The sequence below is a fragment of the Pseudophryne corroboree genome, chromosome 2 (assembly GCF_028390025.1).
Source record: "Pseudophryne corroboree isolate aPseCor3 chromosome 2, aPseCor3.hap2, whole genome shotgun sequence".
NCBI lineage: Eukaryota > Metazoa > Chordata > Amphibia > Anura > Myobatrachidae > Pseudophryne > Pseudophryne corroboree.
The window spans coordinates 679537870-679558583 of NC_086445.1; the positions used below are offsets into that span (position 1 = coordinate 679537870).

A 20714-nucleotide genomic window follows, 5' to 3' on the forward strand; every position below is an offset into this window, starting at 1 on the left:
CTTAAAGTGCCAATGGCTCCTGGTGGACCCGTCTATACACCATGGTACTAATATGGACCCCAGCATCCTCTACGGACTACGATTAAAGTATTTACCGGTAGGTAACCAAAATCCTATTATCTTCAGTGCACATAGGGATGCCAGAGTTTCAGGAAAAGCACATGCCAGAGTTGGGAAGGGGGGGGGGAGAAAGGGTGTTGGGGGAGGTTGTTTCTCAGTGCCCATTCTAGACACCCAGAGAGTCCCACGACGCATGCATCCCAGAGTCGCACTGTCTCTGCAATGTAGTAGGTGTTCCTCGGTGGTGGCTTTACAGATGCAAGTTGCGGACTCAGATGCCTAGTTACTTTTTCATATTTTACTCTTCAAAGGCTTTTCTCTTTACTGTAGGACTATGGGGGACATGTAATAAGCAGTGATAAAAGTGGAGAAGTGAGCCAGTGGAGAAGTTGCCCATGGCAACCAAACAGCATTGACGTAACATTTATAATTTGCATACTATAAACATATACAGAGCAGTCGATTGGTTGCCATGGGCAACTTCTCCACTAGCTCACTTCTCCACTTTTATCACTGCTTAGTACATGTCCCCCTAAGTCACTAAAGGAGTTAAACACACCTTGTATAAACATGTGTGCTATCTTTTTATCCTTTGTAGATATCTCCATTTCAGCTCAATCAAAGCCATCCTGAGTGAGGTCCCTTCACAGTGTCCATACCAAGATCAACTAAAGAGACTGAGCCAAAGATAGGACTCAGCTGACATGAGTTGGCCTTGGCAGTGTGGGATAATATTAAACCATGTCCAGGGAGGCCTGGGGAGGTTTTCAGCTATGTTATCATATGGTTAATTCTGCTGATAACAATTGAGGGTGTTTTCCTAGCAAGTGACAATTAGTCACTTGGTAGCTTTTATACCTAGTCCAGGTAGCCAGAGTAAGCTTACCAACAGTAAGGAAACATCAGGGCTCACTAATCATTGTAGTTAAGGATACAACCCCAGTATGGATAAGAGTATAAGAGTTGGATCCATTCCGACATGCATTTGTCGGAATGGATCCGACATGCCCTATTCAATGAGAGGCCGAAATCAGACTGTTGGATTTGAGCAAAATTCGACTGTTGGATTTGAGCAAAATTCGACTGTCGGATTTGGCCGTTCCCTGTGCCCTGTGCCCTGTCCCTGCTGCTGGTTTCACAGGGAGCTGCTGGGGGGAGCCGCAGGAGGGTGCTGTGGAAGGAGCTGCTGAAGGGAGCCGCTGGAGGGAGCCGTGCCCACTGGTAAGCACTTTCTCTCCCTGCCTCGCCCCGCTCCCCGTCTCCTCACCTCATTCCTACTTTGTTAAGTCGGATTGAGGTTGTCGGATTTGGCCCCGTTTCCGACAGCGGCGTGTGGATCGGCCCCACGTGTTTTCTGACAAGTAAGGAATTCCCGACTTGTCGGGAAAAAAAATCAGCCCCTATTGAATAAGTCAGAACCCCTTCCGACCTAAATCAGTGGGAAGCTGCTGTCTTTCCAACAAGACAGCAGCTTCTGACTAACTGAATATACCCCTATGTGGCCAAAACTGTTGGGCAATAACTGATGGTCTACTGTGCAATGCTCTTTAGGAGTTAAGGTGTTGGATAAAACCAAGTAAACTCTTACTACATGCATGTTTCCTTTACAGGTTAATGTGCACTTATACTATCTAGTACAGGCCTGGCCAACCTGTGGCTCTCCAGTTGTTGTGAAACTAGAGCTCCCAGCAAGCCCTGTCACAGTTTTGCTATAAAGGGAATGCTAAAATAAGATTTTACTCACCGGTAAATCTATTTCTCGTAGTCCGTAGTGGATGCTGGGAACTCCGTAAGGACCATGGGGAATAGCGGCTCCGCAGGAGACTGGGCACAACTAAAGAAAGCTTTAGGACTACCTGGTGTGCACTGGCTCCTCCCTCTATGACCCTCCTCCAGACCTCAGTTAGGATACTGTGCCCGGAAGAGCTGACACAATAAGGAAAGGATTTGGAATCCCGGGTAAGACTCATACCAGCCACACCAATCACACCGTATAACTCGTGATATTATACCCAGTTAACAGTATGAAATATAACTGAGCCTCACTAACAGATGGCTCATAACAATAACCCTTTAGTTAGGCAATAACTATATACAAGTATTGCAGACAATCCGCACTTGGGATGGGCGCCCAGCATCCACTACGGACTACGAGAAATAGATTTACCGGTGAGTAAAATCTTATTTTCTCTGACGTCCTAGTGGATGCTGGGAACTCCGTAAGGACCATGGGGATTATACCAAAGCTCCCAAAAGGGCGGGAGAGTGCGGATGACTCTGCAGCACCGAATGAGCAAACTCCAGGTCCTCCTCAGCCAGGGTATCAAACTTGTAGACTCTTGCAAAAATGTTTGAACCCGACCAAGTAACAGCTCGGCAAAGTTGTAAAGCCGAGACCCCTCGGGCAGCCGCCCAAGAAGAGCCCACTTTCCTCGTGGAATGGGCTTTTACAGATTTAGGGTGCGGCAGTCCAGCCGCAGAATGTGCAAGTTGAATCGTGCTACAGATCCAGCGAGCAATAGTCTGCTTAGAAGCAGGAGCACCCAGCTTGTTGGGTGCATACAGGATAAATAGCGAGTCAGTTTTCCTGACTCCAGCCGTCCTGGAACCATATATTTTCAGGGCCCTGACTACGTCCAGTAACTTGGAGTCCTCCAAGTCCCACGTAGCCGCAGGCACCACAATAGGTTGGTTCACATGAAAAGCTGATACCACCTTAGGAAGGAATTGGGAACGAGTCCTCAATTCCGCCCTATCCATATGAAAATCAGATAAGGGCTTTTGCATGACAAAGCTGCCAATTCTGATACACGCCTGGCCGACGCCAAGGCCAACAGCATGACCACTTTCCACGTGAGGTATTTTAGCTCTACGGATTTAAGTGGCTCAACCCAATGCGACTTCAGGAAATCCAACACCACGTTGATATCCCAAGGTGCCACTAGAGGCACAAACGGGGGCTGAATATGCAGCACTCCCTTAACAAAAGTCTGAACTTCAGGCAGTGAAGCCAGTTCTTTTTGGAAGAAAATGTACAGAGCCGAAATCTGGACCTTAATGGAACCCAATTTTAGGCCCATAGTCACTCCTGACTGTAGGAAGTGCAGAAATCGACCCAGTTGAAATTCCTCCGTTGGGGCCTTCCTGGCCTCACACCAAGCAACATATTTTCGCCATATGCGGTGATAATATTTTGCGATCACATCTTTCCTAGCCTTACTCAGCGTAGGAATGACTTCCTCCGGAATGCCTTTTTCCTTTAGGATCCGGTGTTCAACCGCCATGCCGTCAAACACAGCCGTCGTAAGTCTTGGAACAGGCAGGGCCCCTGCTGCAGCAGGTCCTGTCTGAGCGGCAGAGGCCATGAGTCCTCTGAGATCATTTCTTGAAGTTCTGGGTACCAAGCTCTTCTTGGCCAATCCGGAACCACGAGTATAGTTCTTACTCCTCTCCTTCTTATTATTCTCAGTACCTTGGGTATGAGAGGCAGAGGAGGGAACACATACACCGACTGGTACACCGACGGTGTTACCAGAGCGTCCACAGCTATCGCCTGAGGGTCCCTTGACCTGGCGCAATATCTTTTTAGCTTTTTGTTGAGGCGGGACGCCATCATGTCCACCTGTGGCCTTTCCCAATGGTGTACAATCATTTTGAAGACTTCTGGATGAAGTCCCCACTCTCCCGGGTGGAGGTCGTGCCTGCTGAGAAAGTCTGCTTCCCAGTTGTCCACTCCGGGAATTAACACTGCTGACAGTGCTAACACATGATTTTCCGCCCATCGGAAAATCCTTGTGGCTTCTGCCATCGCCATCCTGCTTCTTGTGCCGCCCTGCTGGTTTACATGGGCAACCGCCGTGATGTTGTCTGACTGGATCAGCACCGGCTGGTGTTGAAGCAGGGGTCTAGCCTGACTTAGGGCATTGTGAATGGCCCTTAGTCCCAGAATATTTGTGTGTAGGGAAGTCTCCTGACTTGACCATAGTCCTTGGAAGTTTCTTCCCTGTGCGACTGCCCCCCAGCCTCGAAGGCTGGCATCCGTGGTCACCAGGACCCAGTCCTGTATGCCGAATCTGCGGCCCTCTAGAAGATGAGCACCCTGCAGCCACCACAACAGCGACACCCTGGCCCTTGGAGACAGGGTTATCAGCCGATGCATCTGAAGATGCGACCCGGACCACTTGTCCAACAGATCCCACTGGAAGATCCTTGCATGGAACCTGCCAAATGGAATTTCTTCGTAAGAAGCTACCATCTTTCCCAGGACTCGCGTGCATTGATGCACCGACACCTGTATTTGTATTAGGAGATCTCTGACTAGAGATGACAACTCCTTGGCCTTCTCCTCCGGGAGAAACCCTTTTTCCTGTTCTGTGTCCAGAACCATACCCAGGAACAGTAGACGCGTCGTAGGAACCAGCTGCGACTTTGGACGATTCAGAGTCCAGCCGTGCTGTTGTAGCACTTCCCGAGATAGTGATGACAGTCCTGTACCACAATATTGAGGTACTCCTGGTGAGGAGGGTAAATGGGGACATGCAGGTAAGCATCCTTGATGTCCAGTGATACCATGTAATCCCCTTCGTCCAGGCTTGCAATAACCGCCCTGAGCGATTCCATTTTGAACTTGAACCTTCGTATATGAAAGTGTTCAAGGATTTCAATTTTAGAATGGGTCTCACCGAACCGTCTGGTTTCGGTACCACAAACATTGTGGAATAGTAACCCCGGCCTTGTTGAAGGAGGGGTACCTTGATTATCACCTGCTGGAAGTACAGCTTGTGAATTGCCGCCAGTACTACCTCTCCTCGAGGGCAGCAGGCAAGGCTGATTTGAGGTAACGGCGAGGGGGAGTCGCCTCGAACTCCAGCTTGTATCCCTGTGATACTACTTGCAGAACCCAGGGATCCACCTGTGAGCGAGCCCACTGGTCGCTGAAGTTCCAGAGACGTGCCCCCACCGCACCTGGCTCCACCTGTGGAGCCCCAGCGTCATGCGGTGGACTCAGAGGCAGCGGGGGAAGATTTTTGATCCTGGGAACTGGCTGTCTGGTGCAGCTTTTTCCCTCTTCCCTTGTCTCTGTGCAGAAAGGAAGCGCCTTTGACCCGCTTGCTTTTCTGAAGCCGAAAGGACTGTACCTTATAATACGGTGCTTTCTTAGGCTGTGAGGAAACTTGAGGTACATTTTTTCCTTCCCAGCTGTTGCTGTGGATACGAGGTCCCAGAGACCATCCCCAAACAATTCCTCACCCTTATAAGGCAGAATCTTCATGTGCCTTCTAAAGTCAGCATCGCCTGTCCACTGCCGGGTCCCTAATACCCTCCTGGCAGAATGGACATTGCATTAATTCTGGATGCCAGCCGGCAAATATCCCTCTGTGCATCCCTCATATATAAGACGACGTCTTTAATATGCTCTATGGTTAGCAAAATAGTATCCCTGTCCTGACAGGGTAATAGACCACGCTGCAGCCGCACTATCCATGCTGAGGCAATTGCAGGTCTCAGTATAGTACCTGAGTGTGTATATACAGACTTCAGGAAAGCCTCCTGCTTTTTATCAGCAGGCTCCTTCAAAGTGGCCGTATCCTAAGATGGCAGTGCCACCTTTTTTGACAAACGTGTGAGCGCCTTATCCACCCTAGGGGATATCTCCCAACGTGACCTATCCTCTGGCGGGAAAGGGAACGCCATCAGTAACTTCTTAGAAATTACCAGTTTCTTATTGGGGGAACCCACGCTTCTTCACACACTTCATTCACTCATCTGATGGGGGAACAAAACACTGGCTGCTTTTTCTCCCCAAACATAAACCCCCCCCCCTTTTTTTTTTTTTTTTTGTGGTACCTGGGTTAATGTCAGAAATGTGTAACACATTTTTCATTGCCGAGATCATGCAACGGATGTTCCTAGTGGATTGTGTATATGTCTCAACCTCGTCGACACTGGAGTCAGACTCCGTGTCGACATCTGTGTCTGCCATCTGAGGTAGCGGGCGTTTTTGAGCCCCTGATGGCCTTTGAGACGCTTGGGCAGGCGCGGGCTGAGAAGCCGGCTGTCCCACAGCTGTTACGTCATCCAGCCTTTTATGTAAGGAGTTGACACTGTCGGTTAATACCTTCCACCTATCCATCCACTCTGGTGTCGGCCCCACAGGGGGCGACATCACATTTATCGGCATCTGCTCCGCCTCCACATAAGCCTCCTCATCAACCATGTCGACACAGCCGTACCGACACACCGCACACACACAGGGAATGCTCTGACTGAGGACAGGACCCCACAAAGTCCTTTGGGGAGACAGAGAGAAAGTATGCCAGCACACACCAGAACGCTATATAATGCAGGGATTCACACTACCCACAGTGATTTTTCCCTTATAGCTGCTATAATACACAGATTTGCGCCTAAATTTAGTGCCCCCCCTCTCTTTTTAACCCTTTGAGCCTGAAAACTACAGGGGAGAGCCTGGGGAGCTGTCTTCCAGCTGCACTGTGAAGAAAAAATGGCGCCAGTGTGCTGAGGGAGATAGCCCCGCCCCTTTTTCGGCTGACTTTTCTCCCGCTCTTATAATCATGATGTGGCAGGGGTATTTTACATATATATAGCTTATTAGGCTATATTATGTGTGATTTGCCACTTTTAAGGTAGTCTAATTGCTGCCCAGGGCGCCCCCCCCCCCCCCAGCTCCCTGCACCCATCAGTGACCGGAGTATGTGGTGTGCACAGGGAGCAATGGCGCACAGCTGCAGTGCTGTGCGCTACCTTAATGAAGACCGGAGTCTTCTGCCGCCGATTTCCAGGACCGTCTTCTTGCTTCTGGCTCTGTAAGGGGGACGGCGGCGCGGCTCCGGGACCGGACGATCGAGGTCGGGCCCTGTGTTCGATCCCTCTGAAGCTAATGGTGTCCAATAGCCTAAGAAGCCCAAGCTAGCTGCAAGCAGGTAGGTTCGCTTCTTCTCCCCTTAGTCCCTCGTAGCAGTGAGTCTGTTGCCAGCAGATCTCACTGAAAATAAAAAACCTAAAATAAACTTTATTTTTCTAGGAGCTCAGGAGAGCCCCTAGTGTGCATCCAGCTCAGCCGGGCACAAGATTCTAACTGAGGTCTGGAGGAGGGTCATAGAGGGAGGAGCCAGTGCACACCAGGTAGTCCTAAAGCTTTCTTTAGTTGTGCCCAGTCTCCTGCGGAGCCGCTATTCCCCATGGTCCTTACGGAGTTCCCAGCATCCACTAGGACGTCAGAGAAAACTAAGGTAATGCATGCTGGGTTGTGTAGTTTCACAACATTTGGAGAGCAACAGGTTGGCCAGGCCAGATTTAGTGGGATTATGGGGATAATTGGTGTTAACCTCTTGGATCTTACATTTTATTTTTTGTCACTCTTGTTGTGAAACAAATTACTACAAGAGTCAGTTCTCAGGTCTCTAAAAAAGGGTAAACCTGGTTACGTCGCAGACACAGCCAACAAACTTAAATCGGATTGTAACGTTCTAAGGTCCATTGAGTATTGTGCATGACATGCCAAGATGGACCAGCTCAGCATCAAAGTATCCAAGGAAACGACTACAACAGGGCTGGCCAAAACCGGTCCTCGAGATCTACCAACAGTTCACATTTTCCAGACCACCTAGCTGGTACACAGGTGTAGTCATTACTAATTAAGATGTGCTGACAATTCTACAGATCTCCAGGAGGCCTGGAAAACATGAACTGTTGGTGGATCTCGAGGACCAGTTTGGCCAGCCCTGGTCTACAATGTTGCATCAAGGCTTTGCTTTGTCCTGTAGGTTTATTTGTTATCTCTTCTCATAGACATAATCAGGAAACAAGACACTAGGATTTGTCACCCTGATCATCATGAATCCATCTTCCCTTTCTACCCTGGGTAACCTTTGGTCCTGCTGTCAAGTTACTTCCCTACATGATAGCTTACATCAGCCAACAACTCAGCAAGTGACTCCCAGATAGGACAGCTCTACGAAAATATCTTACTTCTTATTAGTGTGACTGGGACCATGGCTTGCTATGCTACAGACACTTACAATTTTCAAATAAATAAACCGTGTTACTGGGAAGAACATTTTACTTTAATAAATGTAATCAGTGATACTAATATTCTACCTATGTATAAAGGTGGTGCATCAATGTGAAATAGTGATGGATGATTTTGCCATAATTCAACTTACATTAAGTCAGCTGATGCAATAATCAGACACATAATAGGACAGCAAGATGTGAGATTAAGGTCTGCATGCAGAGAAGGCATTTCTCATTGGCCTAACCCCAGTAAGACATACTCAGAGACACTACGTAACCCACAATATGTTCTTGCAACTGCTACAATTGCTTATGGCATGCGAGATCGATCGTGAGGACTGTCAAAGTCAGAAAAATGTCTCAATGCACGTTGCCATATTTGCACCACACACTGGTCCGCGCTGCGCGTGCGTACGCTCTCCCGTGGAGGCGCATACCCGCAATAGCGTGCACTCGCAGGCGCGGTATGCGTATTTACGGTAGAGTTTATGTAGTCGTAGCGTGCGACTCATTCGTTACAAATGTTCACAATTAATGTAGTTTATAGATCATGGTCCCTTTGATAGATTCTGAAAGTTTGGTTAAAATACAATGTCCCAGAGCTGAGGAATCCCTCTTTATATCGTACGAAGGGTCTAACAGGAATCATACAGCAGTGTTTGGTACCCATCGGAAGAGTATTTAATTAGCAATATTCCGGTGTTGGTTTGGAGCGTATTAATCGCTCGTGCGAATAGTTATGGACATAAGAAGTTTATGTCCATTTCTATTATTTACACATACTCAGGTATGCGGCGGGAAACCCAGTTTCCCACCCACCTGAGCTGTTGGAAATCGTCACAGCCCACCTGTATGAATCACCCTATGACCTTTTGTTATGATGCAGGGCCGAATTCCTTCGGCCAATGGACAATGGGATTGTAGGACCAGGAGATTGCATTGTGTGTGGGGCATAAATAGGCAGGCCGACCACATCCAGCTCTCACTCTTCAACGGTTCTCATTGCTGAAAATCGGGTGCTGGATGTCCAGGCGCATGCGATCGTTTCCCCTTGTGCGTAAGTTTCTCTCCGTAATCATTGTCTTTCTGTGAGCCAATTTCTCTCATCTCTCTCCGTCTCCCTCTCTCTCTTTCCCTTCTCTCTCTCTCTCGTACCTCCCCTAGACTAGCATTGTATTGTATTAGATAGTATTGTTTAGTTCTGTGGTTAGGAAGTCTCTGTTATATTGTAGTGTATCATTTGTACTGTTATCCCCTTTTTACCAGTATATTAGATATAATACAGATAATAGGCTTTGGAACCTAAACCAGTATCTGTGTATTTTCTATAGTGTTAAGTGTTCACTTGAGCGTCGGTGACGCTCAAGCAGCTTTGTAGTTAGTCAGGTTACACAAGGTTGCACTTACACCCTGTATTCACATTAAGGTATTCTGTGTATTTCTTTGGTATAAGGTTTAGACATAAAGGTATAGCGTTGTGAGCGTCTGCGCCGCTGGTGATCTCCTCGTGGTCTCGAGCGTCCGCTACGCCATAGCGAATCATTACTCTAGTCATAGCCAATAACGTGTCCTGTGATCGCTGGGCCGTGAGCGAACGTGACGCTTGAGCGTCTCGCCTACGGCTGAGCGATCGTTACGCAACTAGCGTACCATTACGGTACTTTTTAAGTAGACAGCGTACAGTGTTCTTAGCTTCATAAAGGGTTGTTTATACGACAAGGGAATTTAGCATTGTCAATTGGGGACTCGTCCTATCCTTCTCATATCTGCACTAGGTAGATCAGCAGACATTATCCATCAGCAAAGGGCGGGATCATATTCCTTGCAGTGCTGATTGGATAAGCGTCTGCTTCGCTTAGATAAAGAGTGCTGAAGGAATCCGGGAACCGGAAGTAAGAACAAAACGCTTGTGTCTTTTAAAACTGTTTTATTTTTCTTCTGTCTTGCGTATACACGCACGCATACATTTATCTGTATTTCTTTTTCAAATTTCGTATATCACTATTCCTGTTTGCCAAGTTTTATAGTTGATAGAAAGTGCAAAAAGAGATTTGCTGTTATTTCATAGTAGAGGTAATAGTTAAAGTATAGACCAACACACGGCTTGTCTGGGAGATAAGACAGTCAGTGTGGTGTGCGGTAGATGATCAGAGATCATCTACATTGATAAAGGTAGAAATTGTGTTACGGTGGATCTTTGTTTTGCGTACACGTGTCCCTAACAAAAGACTTGCGTACGCAATCCAAACGGCAGACGCACGCAGCGTACATTACGCAACGTAGCGTCTGGTTACGCAACGTAGCTCAAGTCACGAAAAGTTGAATTAGCGCAAAGCGATAATTAGCGCAAAGGCGATAAGTAACGCACAGCGGTAAATAACGCAAATCTATTTTTGAAAAATCTGAAATTTAGTTTAACAGATCCTGCTCCTAATTGGTAACACTTTTGGCCTAAAGACAATTTCTGCGCAGAAATAGATATAGAAACAAAAGTGTACATGTGTTGAGTGAGTGTGTTTTGTATACAAAAGTTTATATAACTTTAAGGTGGAACCAAAAGGAAAGCCGGGTACTCGTCAAGGGACATACGTGTAAGTGACATATACGGTGGCTAGGGAGGCATCCCTGGTTAAATAATATTTGAGCATTAGAGTATAGCGGACCATAAGGTAACAAGACCAGGAGGTCATAAGGTAACAAGACCAGGAGGTCATAAGGTAACAGGTAAAATAGACAAAGAGGTCCGCTATAAAAGTCCAGTGGCACAACGCCTGGGGTGTTGGTGCAGAACCCATATAGGCCATACAAGCTCTTGCTGAAGGAATCGCGGCCGGAAACATCGATTCCATTGATCTTTCAGTACATGACAAGTAGTGCTCGTGTACTGAACGATTGGACCGCACGTAATTGTGTGCAGTAGTTAGTAATCTGACCTAATACCATTAGAGTAAAGTGGTCACAAACGCTATTTGTACATTCTGACGTGATTTGTGTAATTTTTTATTTTTGGAAGGGAAGTTCGCTGGTCACTCAGGAACTATCCAACAACCGATACTTGCTGGGGAACGCGCCCCAGTAAATAAAGGTTCACAGGGGCCCTAGGTTGGGTACAGCAGCTCTGGTTACAGTGATTGCAGTACTGGCCAACGTGGGCGAGAAGTAAGTGGGGTACTTGATAAACCACCACCGCCGGCCTGCCCAAGGACATCTTGGTTTGTTTGTAAGGGTTCGCTGAAAACCTTGAGATAAAGATCCAAGGAGGAATAAGCAACGCCTGCAGATTATGGGGGCCATTTGTTCAGGTAGGGGGCGATCAACCTCGGTTCGGGTTGATTCAGAGAACCGACCAGTTGGGTCGGCACGATATGTAATGTGTGAAAAATACGGTAGTCACACAGAGGTTTTATGTGATGAATGGGAGAGAATGACTGTACAAGACAGGGACAAATTCCCAAGAATAGGTAGCTTCAGTCCAGAAGTGTTACAAAATTTAAGGAGGAGGATATGTCTCGTAAAATCAACAAAGAGACGAATTCAACATCATGATTGTTTACAGTTATGGCACCAGGAAGGTGAGATACAGAGAGGTTTGGCTCTGGCGGCAGGATCTGGGGCAGTCAGGAAGTTGATTGCCACAGCTCCTCCTCCACCATACATTGCAGGAGAGAAGTTGATTGCGGAGAGAAACGCACTGGGTTGTAAAACACAAACTCTTAGTAACACTGTAAATGTTAATGATGTTAACCAAATAACTCATGCAAGTATTAACCCGTGCAAGATGTACCCTGTTTTGAACCTTCCTCAGGAGTGTGATCAAGAAGACGATTCAGCAACAATTTCAGCTCTCTCTCTTGCAGCCACCATAGCAGAAACCACAGTAGGCACAGCGACACCCACGAGATTAGTGAAAGCCCCTAGCGGAGGGATAGGTGAGGTCGTGTCAACGGGTAAGTACGGCACCATGCACTACACTGAAACAATTGTACCACAACAAGCAGTAGAATCTACACAGGAAGAGGCTGTTAGAATTGCTCCTGTAAGGGTAATAGCAGTTCCCAATGGAAAAACAGATGTGTCTGGAGCCACTCCCATAAGGAACATTGCCATGTACACTCCATTTTCCCGAATGGAATTAAGAACAATAGTGTCCGAATTTCCTGACCCCAGGAAGGATTTAGTTGCTAGCCAAAAATACATCAGGGATCTAGGTAACACTGTAGAACCCAACAACAAGGATTGGCAGATACTGCTAAGAGCTTGTTTACCTTCCAATGTTGACGCAACTCAATTTTTAGCTGACTGTGCATTGGATAAAGATGTACCGCTTACAGACGTGTACAACAAGGATAATGTAAAAAGGATAAATTTACAGCTAAAGGAGTATTTCCCAGCCGTTGTTAAATGGAATAAAATATTTTCCATTAAGCAAAAGGAGTCCGAAACGGCAATAGAATATTTTCACCGGGCACTATTAGAAATGGCAAAGTACACGGGTATAGAAGACATAAAGACCAACCCAAACCATCGGGAAGTAGCAGTATCTGTACTGATGGATGGTTTAAAGGAAACATTAAAGACTAGGGTTCAGACCACGCAACCATGCTGGCGAGGTCTGTCAGTGTCCGGCTTGAGAGAGGCTGCTATTGATCACGACAGAAACATCACTAGGCACAGAGAGTCGCAAAGTGATAAGTTGATGTCCGTAAGTATACAGGCGCTGACCACAAGGCAGCCTGCGTATGTACCACCGAATCCTGTGGGTAAGGCAAGTGTAATAACATGTTTTTCTTGTAACAGACCGGGACACTATGCACGAGAATGTAGAACAAAGAATGTACAAAGATCTTTTCAACCCCCTAGACAACAACACAACACACGACATTGGGAGCAGGGTCCACAGAAGCGGAGTTTTGAGCCACATACAGGGGAAACAAAAAGATATCCCCCGAACAGAGATTGGCATGCCTCTGGTAGTTCCCAGCTAACTCCCCCACAAGTAGTTGCTGCCAATGGGATTCAGGGAGGTCAGCATACCCAATAGGGGTATGGCCATACCTGTAATCTGCAGCCAGTTAAGTTGATTGCCAGTCTTGGAAGCGAACCAGAGATTGCAATCAATGTGGCTGGTAAAACTTTAAACTTTCTTGTAGACACAGGGGCGGCCAAGTCAGTGATAAATTCGACAGTGGGCATGAGAACCACTGGTAGGACAATTCCAGCCATGGGAGTAACAGGAGTAGTCCAGCACTACCCTGTTAGCAAACCAGCCGAGATTACAATAGGGCCTTTGCATACCAAGCATTCCTTTTTGCTGGCTGCATCTGCACCAACTAATCTCCTGGGAAGAGACTTACTATGTAAAATGGGTTGCGTCATTTATTGTACTCCTGAAGGTGTATTCTTGGACATTCCTGAGAATCACGCTCAGGAAGTACGAGACATGCTAGACTCCCCATCAAAATTAATGTCACATTCCATTATGACAAATAGGAATCCATCCCAAGTAGAAGAGATGACATCTCAGATACCAGAGTCGCTTTGGACAAAAGATGGACAGGACACTGGATTAATGGCAAACGTAGCTCCAGTAGTTGTGCAAGTAAAAGATGGTAGGATAGCTCCAAAAATCCCACAGTATCCTCTGAAGCCAGAGGTGGAGCTAGGAGTTTTTCCCGTAATAGAGCGCTTGCTACAACAGGGCATTCTAGTAAGAACGTCCAGCACCGCAAATAGTCCCATCTTCCCTGTTAAAAAGAGTGGGGGGAGGGGTTACAGGCTAGTGCAGGCTCTAAGGGGGATTAACAAAATAGTTGAGAGTCAGTTCCCCGTAGTGCCTAATCCAGCTGTCATCCTAATGCAAATTCCTCCCACTGCCAAATTTTTCACTGTTATTGACCTCTGCTCCGCTTTCTTTTCGGTACCTCTGCACCCTGACAGCCAATATTTGTTTGCATTCACATACAGAGGAGTCCAATACACGTGGACTCGGTTACCCCAAGGTTTCATAGACAGTCCAAGTATATTTTCTCAGGCTTTGCATGATTGTTTACAGTCTTTCCAACCGGAGAGTGGATCAGTGTTGATACAGTACGTGGATGATCTACTACTGTGTTCTGATTCATTGGAAGCTTCCCTGAAGGATACGAAACAGCTCCTGTTTCATCTTTCAGACACAGGTCACAAGGTTTCCAAAGACAAGTTGCAATTATGCCAAGCTAAGGTAAAATATTTGGGACACTGTCTAACACAAGGACTGAGACACCTGACCGCTGATAGAATCCAAGCCATTAGAGACATGACACTGCCACAAACCCAACAACAGATCAGGACGTTTCTAGGAATGTGTGGGTATTGCCGTAATTGGATCCCAGGGTTTTCCATATTGGCGCTACCTCTGCAGGAAATGGTCTCTTCAAACAAACCTGATCGGATTTCGCATACAGACGAATCCGAAACAGCATTTGAGAGACTCAAACAGTGTCTAACGCAGGCACCAGCACTAGGTATGCCAGACTATGGGAAACCCTTTGAACTATACGGAACAGAAAGTGCTGGGTGCGCAGCAAGTGTACTAACACAAAAACACGGTGATGCCAGCAGGCCAGTTGCATATTACAGCGCTCAGCTAGATACGGTAGCGCGATCCCTCCCCACATGCTTGCGTAGCGTTGCGGCGATAGCATTGCTAGTGACAAAAAGCGAAGATGTCGTGCTAGGCCACAACCTCACAATCCATACACCGCATGCGGTATCTGCCTTATTGAATTCTGCCCAAACCAGACACGTCTCATCAGCAAGGTTTACAAGATGGGAATTGGCATTAATGGCCCCCGTAAACATCACCATAAGAAGATGCAGTGCATTAAACCCTGCAACATTTCTCCCAGGTGTGCCTGGTCAGACACAAAGGGTGGAAGATGAGAGTGATGGGGAAGGAGGATTTAATGCAAAGGAAGATACACATGATTGTATGGAATATTTGACCCAAAATTTTACCGCAAGGCCCGACATCAGTGACAATCCACTGGAAGATGCAGAACTCACGTTCTACACGGACGGTAGTTGTCACAGACAGTCAGACTCGGGAGACTTGTGTACTGGATACGCAGTCGTAGATGACCAAGACACCATAGAAGCGGAACCGCTAGGCCCACCTCACTCAGCCCAGGTTGCTGAACTGGTCGCCCTAACCAGAGCATGTGAATTGGCTAAGGGTAAGTCTGCCAATATCTACACCGATTCTAGATACGCGTTCGGGGTAGTACATGATTTCGGAGCGCTATGGCGTCTCAGAAATTTCATGACGGCAGCTGGTACACCGATAGCGCATGCAGCTCACATAAAAAGGCTTCTAACAGCGATACAGGAACCCGACAGAGTGGCTGTTATCAAATGTAAAGCACATACATATAGCCAAGACCCAGTATCCCTTGGTAACAGCCGAGCAGACGAAGCCGCAAAGCTTGCAGCTGCTACCCCCACACGGACAAACACCACACAGTTGATGGTATTTAATACCATCAACACACAGAAGTTGTGTGAGATGCAGAATTTGTGTTCCACACAGGAAAGAGCAGTCTGGAAGGCAAAGGGATATGGCCAGGAGTCCTCAGGGCTCTGGACGGATGGACATGGTAAACCAGTGGCCCCCAGGGCATACCTTCCATGTCTGGCTGAAGCAGCGCACGGGCTGACTCATCTAGGCAGGGAGGGGATGTGCAAATTGGTAAGAGCATACTGGTGCGCCCCAGGATTCTCCTCTCATGCGGGTAAAAGAGCAATGTCATGCCTTACCTGTCTGAGAAAGAATATTGGAAAAGCAATACCTACAGAACCATCCCATATCCCACCTGCCGGCGGCCCTTTCCAGGTAATACAAATTGACTTCATTCAATTACCCCCATGTAGAAATTTGAAATATGTACTTGTCTGTATAGATGTTTTCTCGAATTGGGTCGAAGCTTTTCCAGCAGCTACAAATACCGCTATGTTTACAGCTAAGAAAATTGTGCAAGAATTTGTATGTAGATATGGTATCCCTAGAATCATTGAAAGTGATAGGGGTACCCATTTTACCGGTGATGTCTTTCAAGGAATGTGTAAATTGATGGGAATTGATAGCAAGCTGCACACTCCGTACCGTCCACAGGCGAGTGCGAAGGTCGAAAGAGTGAACAGCACTATTAAAAATAAATTGAGTAAAGTAATGGCAGAGACAGGATTGACGTGGCCAGAAGCTTTACCCATTGTTTTGTATAGCATCAGAACCACTCCCAGGCCCCCTCTTAACCTGTCCCCTTTTGAAATTCTGTTTGGTCGACAACCGCATGTCATGATTAACCCTCAGGATGATTTGAAATGTAACAATGAAGTAACTGTAAAATACTTGATTAACATGAGTAAACAGTTGAGGAGTCAAAATGATAATCTGAAGTTGGTGATTCCTGATTTACCAGGTAGTAATTGTCATGACATTGAACCTGGGAATTATGTAATGATACGAAATTTTCTACGCTCAGGTTGTCTTATTGATAGATGGGAAGGACCATACCAGGTCTTATTGACTAGCACCACAGCATTGAAGGTTGCTGAGAGAGAGACTTGGGTCCATTCATCCCACTGCAAAAAGGTTGCCGATCCAGAGAAGTCCCGTGATAAGGAACAGACGGTAGAGGTTGTATCACTGGAGTGTCTGTTCCAGGAGGACTGAGGCGGCACCTGAGCCTTGAAGACCGAAAGCAGTTGTCGACTCCCTTCTCCCTTTTATTGTTTTTCTCCACTTCCCAGCCCCTCTCCCTTAAGATTTCTTTTTCCCCCTTCTCATTCTTCTCTATTTTTTCCTCAAAGATGGACTTGCCCCAAGAGACTGTGATCCGGATTTTGATGTTAACCATGATGTTGACCAGAGCAGTCTGTTCCGGCGAGAGTACCATAGAGGTCGAGAGAGGTTCTGGAATGGGTTCCGATTATGATGATGGAGGCGTAGTTTTCCAAGATCAACCAAACCAACAAGCAAAGGCGAGTATCAGAAAACGATCCGATAGAAGAAATTGTGATGGATTGTTAGCTGAAGAAAATTGTATCTGTAGGCTCTGTGATAATCTGGTTGAAGATGGATGCATAAAGAAATGCCAATCTAGTTTTAATATCCATATGGACCGGCATCCATTGAGTGACTATCACTCTCTAGTGGGTAACGTGTTAAACCAAACAGATTGTTGGGTATGCTCTCAAGTACCTCAGGGTCACAGTAAATCAGGGCTAGTACCATTTCCTTTAACGTTAGGGGAGGTACTTGAGCTAAGTGGTGGGAGACCGGTGGACCGGAGGTTTAACATCTCCAGCCCTCCTAGTTTGAAGCTCCACCAATACCATGTGGATAGGTCCCTCTTATGTTTTAACATCTCCAATCCCAGAAAACCGGGAAATTGGGAAGTGTCATGGAGCAACCTTACCATGACCTTTTCACACAGAGCAGATAGAATGCCTACAGATACAGAGCTCGTACGCCATATAGCCAGTAGAGGAAAATCTTTCCGGTATCGATATACCTTAGGAAATAGGATTACTAGAGTTGGAGAGGTATCACCAGGATACTGTGCACATATCGTACAAACTGATACGTGCATTAGGCAGATGGAAGAATTAGGGTCAGGAGATTTCACCTGGAAGGTTTGTAACATGGTCATGTCCTTCTCCGTCCCATATGTTCTCCCCGATGATGCATATTTCATATGCGGGAGAAAGGCGTACAAGTGGCTTGCCCCAAACTCTGAAGGATTGTGTTATATTGGAAAAGTATTGCCTGAAGTGATGACTGTAACACATGACAAAATGAAGGACATACACCGTGGTGCCCAAGCTCCTTATACTCACACTCATTACGAGCACCGAGTTAAAAGACAACTGTCAGAAAGGTTAGAGCATCCGGCCTCTGATCTTATCCATGAATCCACCGGGATTCAGGTTCTGGTAGCGTTAGATTTCACTCGCACCGCTCGAGGTGTGATGAATTATAGATACATTTCCGCACTCGCCAATTTGTTAGATAATATCACTGAAATGTATGATGACACGTTTAGATACACTGGAAGAGAACTTCAAGCTTACAAAACAGAACTAGTTCAGCATAGGATGGTTCTTAATTATCTTACAGCAGTAACAGGCGGATATTGTGTTACATTGGCAACACAGTACGGCATAAAGTGTTGCACGTATATCACAAATAGCACCGAGGATCCGGTAGAGGTCATAGACCAAAAGATGGACGATATTCTCCAATTGAAGTGGGAATTTCGTCGAAAACACAATCTCACCCTTGCTGCTGTAGGTAATGAGCTGACTGGTTGGGTGTCATGGTTGAACCCGCGAAATTGGTTCTCCGGTTTGGGAGAATGGGCTCAAGGAGTCATAATGGATGTTGGAAAGTTTCTACTATGTATCTTGGGTGTCGTTATATCGATTGGATTGATATTTAGATGCGGGCAGGCTTTAATGAGGTGCAAACAAAGTACAAGAGTGATGAGCTTGAGGAGCGAGGAAACCGTAATTAACCTGGATTTGATTTATGACCCAATGATAGAAACCAGAATGTGATGAAAATGCGATTATACGGTCCGTTTCTTTCACCTGTTTTTCTGCTTTTCTCCAAGATACAAAGACCCCCTTGGACGAGGAAGTTGACGAGACGCTATACAGACAACAGACAAGCACCAAAGAAGAAGATTTGACAACTTTAAATATGGACACTTGATGAACTTTGCCATGGATCCCCAGTTTCCCTAGTATTTTTAAACTCACGCTAGCCCAACATTTTTGTAAATCTGATGGCACTGACAAAGCTTGTTGCTCATGCCTAAGGAGCAAAACAGCGCAAAGAAGACGACTCTCAACAGATACCGAACACAACTTCAACAACAGATGTACACTTCCCTGACATAGAATATCATTGCATTTTTCGTAAGTGTTCTTTATCTTCATCTCTACAACCCTCAGGTAACGACACACATAGACGATAGGGAATACAGGCACAGATATCAGCAACCACATACCTCCCCCATTCATGTATCATCAACTAAAATGTGCTCCCCATTTTGTTCAAAATCCGAAAAGAGCTCGGTAAAGTTTGACAGCCCATCCACAGACCTGTACCACAGGATAAGAAGGAATTCAAATGTATACTTCGCAATACCTCGAAGCTTGATTTACAACACGTACGTGCCGATGATACATGACCCTCCAAACATGGACTCATACACACATGCTTCTACTTTCTCACTAGGTCATACCCTCTTCACACCTACTCCTCTCTTCTTCCTTACCCCACCATGGAAATCAATTAACCCCTGACTTGCATTTTTCTCCTTAAATGTTTTGTGGCAGTTATTATTGACTGCCAAAGGGTGGACTGTCAAAGTCAGAAAAATGTCTCAATGCACGTTGCCATATTTGCACCACACACTGGTCCGCGCTGCGCGTGCGTACGCTCTCCCGTGGAGGCGCATACCCGCAATAGCGTGCACTCGCAGGCGCGGTATGCGTATTTACGGTAGAGTTTATGTAGTCGTAGCGTGCGACTCATTCGTTACAAATGTTCACAATTAATGTAGTTTATAGATCATGGTCCCTTTGATAGATTCTGAAAGTTTGGTTAAAATACAATGTCCCAGAGCTGAGGAATCCCTCTTTATATCGTACGAAGGGTCTAACAGGAATCATACAGCAGTGTTTGGTACCCATCGGAAGAGTATTTAATTAGCAATATTCCGGTGTTGGTTTGGAGCGTATTAATCGCTCGTGCGAATAGTTATGGACATAAGAAGTTTATGTCCATTTCTATTATTTACACATACTCAGGTATGCGGCGGGAAACCCAGTTTCCCACCCACCTGAGCTGTTGGAAATCGTCACAGCCCACCTGTATGAATCACCCTATGACCTTTTGTTATGATGCAGGGCCGAATTCCTTCGGCCAATGGACAATGGGATTGTAGGACCAGGAGATTGCATTGTGTGTGGGGCATAAATAGGCAGGCCGACCACATCCAGCTCTCACTCTTCAACGGTTCTCATTGCTGAAAATCGGGTGCTGGATGTCCAGGCGCATGCGATCGTTTCCCCTTGTGCGTAAGTTTCTCTCCGTAATCATTGTCTTTCTGTGAGCCAATTTCTCTCATCTCTCTCCGTCTCCCTCTCTCTCTTTCCCTTCTCTCTCTCTCTCGTATCTCCCCTAGACTAGCATTGTATTGTATTAGATAGTATTGTTTAGTTCTGTGGTTAGGAAGTCTCTGTTATATTGTAGTGTATCATTTGTACTGTTATCCCCTTTTTACCAGTATATTAGATATAATACAGATAATAGGCTTTGGAACCTAAACCAGTATCTGTGTATTTTCTATAGTGTTAAGTGTTCACTTGAGCGTCGGTGACGCTCAAGCAGCTTTGTAGTTAGTCAGGTTACACAAGGTTGCACTTACACCCTGTATTCACATTAAGGTATTCTGTGTATTTCTTTGGTATAAGGTTTAGACATAAAGGTATAGCGTTGTGAGCGTCTGCGCCGCTGGTGATCTCCTCGTGGTCTCGAGCGTCCGCTACGCCATAGCGAATCATTACTC

The 20714-nt window shown here is 46.3% G+C and overlaps 1 protein-coding gene across 2 annotated transcripts in view; it reads right to left on the bottom strand.

Moving 5' to 3' along the window:
• RAB29 (RAB29, member RAS oncogene family) overlaps window positions 1–20714 on the bottom strand; it is a 106867-nt gene that overhangs the window by 52175 nt on the left and 33978 nt on the right. The window lies entirely within an intron of this gene.